The sequence below is a fragment of the Hipposideros armiger genome, unplaced genomic scaffold, assembly GCF_001890085.2.
Source record: "Hipposideros armiger isolate ML-2016 unplaced genomic scaffold, ASM189008v1 scaffold_870, whole genome shotgun sequence".
Taxonomy (NCBI): domain Eukaryota; kingdom Metazoa; phylum Chordata; class Mammalia; order Chiroptera; family Hipposideridae; genus Hipposideros; species Hipposideros armiger.
The window spans coordinates 66527-75096 of record NW_017732220.1 but is presented as its reverse complement, the minus strand read 5'-3'; positions in this window follow the sequence as shown (position 1 = coordinate 75096).

Genomic DNA, 8570 nt, shown 5'->3' with positions numbered 1-8570 from the left:
CCTCTCCTCTGTACGACCATGAATTTCCTGGTAAGTCATAATGTCTTGCCTTCCTCCAGGCAATTCTGCGATTCAGAATTTTGCATAAATGCTCTTAGTTGATTCTTGGGCCTTGCAAACTGAAAGCATCTCTTCTTTGTATCACTTAAAGCAGTAACTTTCAGATTTGGGGGAGCATGCTGCATAATAAGATATATGTTTTTACATCATAGTGCAGTGTGTACTTACATAGAACTACATATTTAATTAAAAAGTTCAATGAACAATACTGCTTTAACCTTCTATTCTGTTTTATTCTATTTTTCAAAAATAAAATGTTTTCATGTGCAGTAAAATGATTTCACATGGGTTATGGCCAGTTCTAGAAGGGTGCTTATTGATTCCTGTAGAATTGCTGTATTTATTTCCTTCACTTAAAAATAATTTTAAATTGTATGTGGCTTTTTGGACTCTCTTTAGCCTATGTTTCTGTTACTTTTTTGTTCAGTCAGTTTCTCCTTTGGAGTCATCTAGGACAATGAAATGCTTAGCACAGACAGTATTGAGCACTGTTGTCATAAAAATAAGATTCCCTGCATTTCTACAAAACTCATGTCTGTAAAAGTCAAATCTCCATTCCCTTATTCTCTTCTATTTTCACAATATGCAAAGTGGGTGGTAGGTAGACATTTCGTAGATGAAGAAATTGAGGCACAGAGAATTATGACTTTCTCAACAGCATATCTCTCTTTTAAATAGGCTATTATAAATCAAGGTAAATATGATTTCTAGATATTTGAAGCATGTAAACTTGGGTAATGTGAACAACACAGAGCCTCAATATGAATGCATTTACCTAACTTCTCCAGATCAAATACTTGACTAACCAGGTGCGTTAACGGCCCTTCTGGAATTCAGTCTGAGGATGCATCTGCTTCCTTCTCCACCCCTATCTTTCCATCTTTACCTACTCACAGTTTTTCAATCACCTTGAGCTACTGACTTGTTCTTGGGACTTTGTATATTGGGTGATGGTACCAGGACTGCCACTCTCTCTCCTCTTTACCAGATTAGTTCCTCTCGACCTTCAGGCCCCTGGGAACTGTCCCTGTCCTCTCCACCTCCACAACTTGGCCTGTACAGCACCCTGTGCTCATCTGTCACTGCACTTAACTAGCTGTTCCTCCCTCCCTCCTAAGTTTTGCAGGCTGAGACTGTGTCCTCATTCACTTTTCAATTCCACAATCTAGTACCATGTTTAGTTCAGGATAAATGTACATTGCATGCATGAATGAATGACTGAATGAATGCATACAGGGTAGAAACAGCTGCCATTGAAAGAGCTCAAATGTGAGCTGGAACTGGAATTGGATGTCTTGACTCCCTAAGGCCAGTCTTATGATTTTGTGATTCCATGACCAATATTGCAGTGCTTCCCCTTAAGCGACAGCTTTTGTGACTGGAAATTCATACAGTGAAGGACAGCTGTATCTAATATATTCTTTTAAGTATATTTGAGGCGCAGTCAAGGAAATATTGCAGGGACAGATAATTAAGTGTATTGGACAAGTGTACTGAGGCAATCAAAAAAAGGCCAAATTTCAAAAACAGCTTGCTGGAACCCACCCCGACCTCTAATTCATACTGATTTGATTGATATTATGCTTCAGACCTCTACTTTCCATATTAAGCTATGCACTTCAGATTTTTGTCCTCATCATTTTCATAAAAGTCTAGTTAGTGATTATATGAAGCCTTACCGTGGATCTCTGACTTCCTCTGCACTGTTTCCAAAATAAATCCCGATGCTATAACATCTAGATTTGCAATGGCAATTACTACATTTTTTTTTCTGTTTATGAATCAACAACCTATTCTCCCCATTAAACACACACAAAAACTTGACAAATGTTCTTTGTGAGTCTCATTCAAAAGAATATCCTCTAATACAAACTCCTGCCATTTGCAGATAGCAACAGAGAAGATTTTCTTCTTTATGCTGTGACTCGTGTATCTTTATCCCCACCGTCGTTACTCAGGGCAGACCGACAAGAGAGCACAATGGAAAAGAAAGACTAGTTTATGACTGGAAAATAAGCATATTTGGGAGAAGTACACTCGAATCATTATCAAAGTGAAATATGCAGCAGCACCAACAAGAGCAAACAAAAGCCCACGCAAGGGATGTGTAAATATTTCATGAAGCTAAGCCTTAATCAACTCTCTCTCCAAATCTTCCTGGTGTTGTAAACACTTCAGTTTCTTCCAGTCCCACCATGACCCAGATTCCTGGCAAAAACAAAATGCAAACATGGACCAATGGATCTTTAACAAATGTGTTGTGAAAAATATTAAATGGAGCATATCCAAAGTATTGCTTGAAGAAGAAGAAGAAGAAGAAGAAGAAGAAGAAGAAGAAGAAGAAGAAGAAGAAGAAGAAGAAGAAGAAGAAGAAGAAGAAGAAGAAGAGGAGGAGGAGGAGGAAGGAGAAGAAGAAGGAGAGGAGGAGGAGGAGGAGGAAGAAGGTATCTTAATAAAGGTGTTTTCTTCTTGGTGACTCTCAGAGCTCCTGTTCTAATCTACCCTCCCCCTCTAAACCTTCACTGCTTCCCCACTGCCTTTGCTGTTTTCTGGTCATTTGGATCATCTTAACCTTGAACTGCCTACGCTCCAAGCAGAGATTTCTCCCAATGCCCCTCCAGAAGGCCCTTTACACAAAGATTTGCTGCCTTCCCACCACCCAAAATTCACTTTCGAGTGTCTAAGTACCCCTCTGTTTTTTCCCTTTCACGGTCCATTGTTGTGTCTGAATTTTATCTATATCTTTTAGATCTGCATGGATAGCATGAAGATCTGTGGTGTGTATTGGCTGACGGTATTCTTCAGATATTTTCTAAAATCCATCTCCAAAGAACCATTTTTCTATATATCCTCTAGCATTTACCCTGATTTAATCTGGTTCCAAAGTTCACCTCTAGATACTGAACAGGTCTCTACAGTGGTTTCCCCTTATCAACCTCTGCCTTTCTTCTTCTCTCTCTGACTATCTCAAGAAAGACTACATATATCATATATATATATATATATATATATATATATATATATATATATATAAAATGTATGTATGTGTACACACACACACAAAAACCACATATGTATTGTATACTACTATATTGTTTTGACCTGAAAGGGAATATTCACAGAAAAATGACAAACATGCCAGTGTAGTATACACACACACACACACACACACACACACACACACACCTATTGCAATATTCACAGTGTACAGACCCCATTGATTTTAAATCCCCCCTGCCCAAGAGCAAGTACAGAAGTGTCTTCTCTCATTTACCTTCAAAGCCAGAGCCTAAGGGAGCAATGACCTTGCAGAGAAATTGATCATCTGCGAGAAAGACAGCCCCTCCCGGGGCACAGGATGGGATGGAGACAGGAGCAACAGGCGCAGGATAAGCAGACAAAACATGGGACCAAATCCAGCTCCTATCAATACCAAGCACACCTCTGCTCGGGTCCCCCGGGGTTGGACGCTGGGCAGAGGTGGCTCCGGGGGCGTCTTCTCCCGTGGCCGCGGGTCGCCTACCTGCTGTCACCCGGCTCTCCCCAGCGCGGTGGGGCCACTGCCTGCGCTGTGGCGGGGGCTTCCCGTCGCATATCCCAAGCCGCGGCTTTCGGCGCCACACCGATGGCTTGCCTCGGTGTGCTCCGGAGCGGCGGTCCCTTTCAGACCTGTTCCGGGAGCGAGCTGGGTGCTTGCAGGAACTGAAATTACTATGCAAAGAGCAGAGGCGGCGCACTGAAGCCGGGCGGAGACCGCGGGGCCGCCCCCACCGCGGGGCTGCAGCCCAGGCCTCCGGGCACAGAGCCAAATGGAGGTGGGAGCTCAGGTGTGGGGCTGCTCATCCATCAGGCCCGGGGTGCGCGCGTCGGTCCACGCGGGGCAGCGCTGTGGGGCCCGAGCATCCGAGCGAGGGGAGGCAGCTTCGCAGGCGGCGGCAGCCACAGCAGTAGCAGCAGCACACCGAGCTCCGCCCCCACCGCACCCCAGCCCAGCCTTCTCTGTCCGGGGGGCAGGGGCTGCAGCGGAGGCTGCTGCACGCCAGCCAGCGGGGTGTAGCTGGGCAGGGGCTGGCAGGTTACTGCTCTGTTGCAAGGAAACCGGTGGCAGGTGGAAAGTTAAGAAGGGAATTGAGGTAGAGGGCTGGAATCGAGGGCGTCTCAGTAGGAATTTTGGCCCTTGCTCCCTTCTACAGGTCACCAGACTCCATGGCTATGTTTAGACTCTAGCAGACGGTTTCTAATAAAGCCATGTGCTGTGAAGATCTGAAAGCAAGAAGACTACCTGACGTTTAATACGTGCTGCAAAATGTACAGTATCCTGTGTATCTGGGGATGGCATTGCTAACAGTGTTCCTGTCCCCCTCCCCAAGTCCCCACCACCACCTCCCTTCCGTGGGGGCGTGGATGGCTTTGGAAATCCCTGCTGAGCAGCTCCAGCAATACTGAATGGATGTGTAGTATGGTTAGCAGCTGTAGATGGTGCAAAATGATACAATGCAAAGAACTATTATTAACTGAGTATTTGTTGGCAGGCACTGTGCAAACTGCCGTATATGCAACCCATTGAGGTGAGTATTATTCTTCATTTTATTGATGAGACGAAAACAGGCTTTGATAATTTAGACACCTTGCTTGAGGTCGCACAGTAGTAACTTGCACAGCTGGAATTCAAACCACCCCAACTAGTACACAGCACACACCCAGGGATCTTGTCAAAATGTGGATTGAGATTCAGTAGGTCTGGGGTGGCCTGAGGACCTGCATTTCCAACAAGCTCACAGGTGATGCCCACACTGCTGGCCAAGGGACCAAATTTTCTATTTCTTCTTTCATGCCAGCTCTAGTTGATTGGTAGCAACTTCCAGAAGGTGGGTTAAGGAGGATTCTAAAGCTGTGCCTTGGTTCTTGGGCAGAGGATGTTGCAATCAATTAGCCATGTTCAATGTGGGTGATGGAGGAAATGTGGTGACAAGTGTGCTGGGCGGCCATCCTTCCGGTAGGCTGCTTCTAAAACAACATGTTTGTTACAGGGGTGGCTGTAGTGTAATTGTTAAGGTATTGTCACATTAAGGGCAGATGTCTTCATTCCAGTTCTCACCCTCATTAAGGAAACCTTAAGTGTTTGTATAACTGAAAACACTTTAAAGTGCTCACATGGATGTGTGCCCTCAGTCTTCATAACAACACTGGAAGGCAGGTATAATTTCACCTTATGGGAAATGAAACAAGTAGAGTGATTTTCCTGAGAACATAGAGTAGGGGCTAGATTGTGACAGATCTCAAGTTCAGGGCTGTTTTTATTCTACTGCTGTATTAGTTTTCTATTGCTACTGTAACAAATTACCACAAATTTAGTGGCTTAACACAAAACAAATTTCTTACAGTTCTGGAGGTTCAAAGCCTGAAAATAGGCCTTAGAGGGCTAACACCAAAGGCTCATCAAGGCCATGCATTCCTTCCGCAGGGCCCCAGGGGGGATCTATTCCTTTCTTGCCTTTTCCAGCTTCTAGAGGAAGTCTGCATTCCTTGGCTTGCGAGCACATCACTCAAACCTCTATTTTTATCATTTCTTTTCCTGTGACTCTGATCCTCTTGTATCCCTCTTATGAAGACCCTTGTGATTACATTGGGTCAACTAGGATAATCCAGAATAATCTCTCTATCTCAAGATCCTTAATTTAAGTACATCTACAAAGGCCCTTTTGTCATGTAAGGTGACATATTCATAGATCCCAGTGATTAGGATGTAGATATTTTTGGATGGTCATTATTATGCCTATCAAAACCTCACTTAGTACTTATCCTGTAGTTTCTACTATGCCTTACTCATCCTTCTCTCCTTCCTGATTTCTCAGACTGCTGGGAAGTTCTTTTAATGAAAAAAAATCACAGGAAAGTCATTCAAGAGACAATAACAAATGTGTACCTACCGGCAAGAAATGCTGCAAGGTCATGAAAAGGTCATCAGTATGCATAGGATGACAGCAATAAAAAGGGCAGATAGAATTAAGAGCTGCTTGTTGGTCTGAATGACACTGAGGTGGGACTTCCTTAGTGGGAAGTGCTAACCACAGTTAAAGGCCCTCTTTAGCAATATAGAATTTAAAAAATCCTGCTTCTCAAAGAGTACACTGTTCCACAATAAATAAGGCAATTCAAAACTCATAACACCAAATTCCAAGCAGAGTGATAGTTTTCCAAGTGCTGATAAATCTTAAACCAGTATGTCAAACAAAATCACATATTCTTGAACACCTTTCACACTCAAGGTACTTATAGAAAGACTCTGACATAAAGGAATTTATTATTTCATTGGGGACACAGAATTTATGAAAAATGAAATAATAAAGGACTTAAATAGAGGAAACATGAGGAGATGCAACATGAGATGGTACACGATTAATTGCCAAGTGAATTAGATAAAGTGAATATTTGATTTGGAAGTTAGGTTTATATAGGAGAGTGGAAATAAAACTGGAAAAGTAGCTTGGAAGGTTGTGTTGAAGGCTCTTAAATGTCAAGCTAAGGAGTTTAGACTTAATCCGCAATAATAATAATGATAATAATACCTCCTGTTAACATAGTGCCAAGTAATTTACCAAGCACTTTTAACATATTTTCAATCATTTGACTTCCTCCCTTCTGCCTCCAGACAAACAGGCAAGTATGAACACACACACACACACACACACACACACACACACACACACACACACACGGAAAAGGGAGTGCAAACCACTTCCCAAAGAGATGTTCTTGACCACTCTATGTAAAGTAGCAGCTCCCCTCCCCACTTAAGTGTCATTCCTTCTATCCTCCTCACCCTGCTTTATGTTTTTTCCCACTGGATTTACATTACTTCTTGGTTAAGGATATGTTTATTGCATGTCTACTGTTTATAAGGGCAGTGACTTTGTCTCTTTTGTTCACTGCTATATTCCTATTGACTAAAGCAGTGTCCAACACCTATTAAGTGCTCAGTAAATATTTGTTGAATGAATCATTATCCCCAGTTTACAAATCAGGAACCGCAATGCCAGATGTTTAAATGATCTTCACTATGTCCCCCAGTTATTAAGTGCCTTTACAAAACTAAAGCCCAATGTCTAGCCCAAGGCTTTTTTTGATACTGTGTTTCCTTTGTGAGTGAAAGCTTCTTAGTGGTATTTAAATATGGGCAGCAATGTATTTTAAAAATATAGGAATTTGAGACTAGAGTCTTCTCTAAATGTTGCATATTCCCTAAAAAGAAGCATTGGCAGGATGGCCTTCCAACAGTAGATTCTGGAGGGCTGCCCTCAGTTCTACATTACTTGGCACTGAGCAATACTGTAAGTTTTTTGTAATTGTTCTCCAGTTAATTCATATGGGCGTGTCTTGACACTCTCTACTATAGGCTTTTTGGGTTTCAGGACTATAACTTCAATTTCTCTTATATCCCTGCATTCTGCCCGATACGAAATTCTAAAGAGACTTATCACACTGCATGGTTACAAGATGGCTACCATCACTCCAAAAATCATATCCTTGCAAATCACATTCAAAACAGTATAGAGGATCTGAATATGCCACCACAAAATAGGCCACTTTGGCATAAGGATTATTTTGAGCTGGAGGCAAATGAAAACCAACAGATGCAGAAAAATGCCTGCCATCTTGGAACTAACATTATCTGACTAAAAGTAGAAACTTCTGAGATATGAAGACAGCCATAAATCTCTTCCGAGGATGTTTTAGGGCCATAAAAAAGATGGAAAGTCGGCACCAAGATGAGTCCACAAACAAATCTTACTAAAATAACCCATGTCTTCCACCAGGTTCCCCTTCCTATATACAGTTTGCCACCCCCAAAAAGCCTACACCCATTTTTCCTTTATCTTGTCACTTCTCAACAAATGTATTGTTTTTTGTTAAGATGCTATATAGGCCCAAATTCTAACCACCCCTGAGTTTCTCCTGCACCTATGCATGCTACACATGTTAATAAATTCTGTTTCTTTTTCTCTTGTTAATCTTTCTTTTGTCTGTTTAATTTGCATGGCTCTGGCCAGTAGCCTAAGAGGATAGAAGAAAAAGGTATTTTATTTCCCTCCTCTAGAATAGGAAGAAAAGAATTCCAGTGGAAAAAGGAACCTCTCCTTTTTTCATGAAAGAAAAAATATTTCCCAGAACCCACTCTCCTACTTCCAAGTCATTGGCCACAATTTGATCACCGAATCACCCAGGGAGGTTTTAAAAGCAAGCACCTATGAAGGAGGAATGTGCTTGCCTTGACTTTTCTAGGATACACATCTTGGTGTCCCAATCAAAACTGAGGTTCTGTTAGTAAGAGAGAAGGGAGATAGGCTCTTGGATCAACTCTCTTCACAGAGAATCAGCATAGAAACACTGAAGGCTCACATTAAGGTCCATTTTTATGTTACCGGACGGCATTTGGATTTCTGGAAGACCATGACAAGCCATATAAATCAGGCTCCTACTTATTTTTCTTCCTCCTTCTTCTTTCCTTC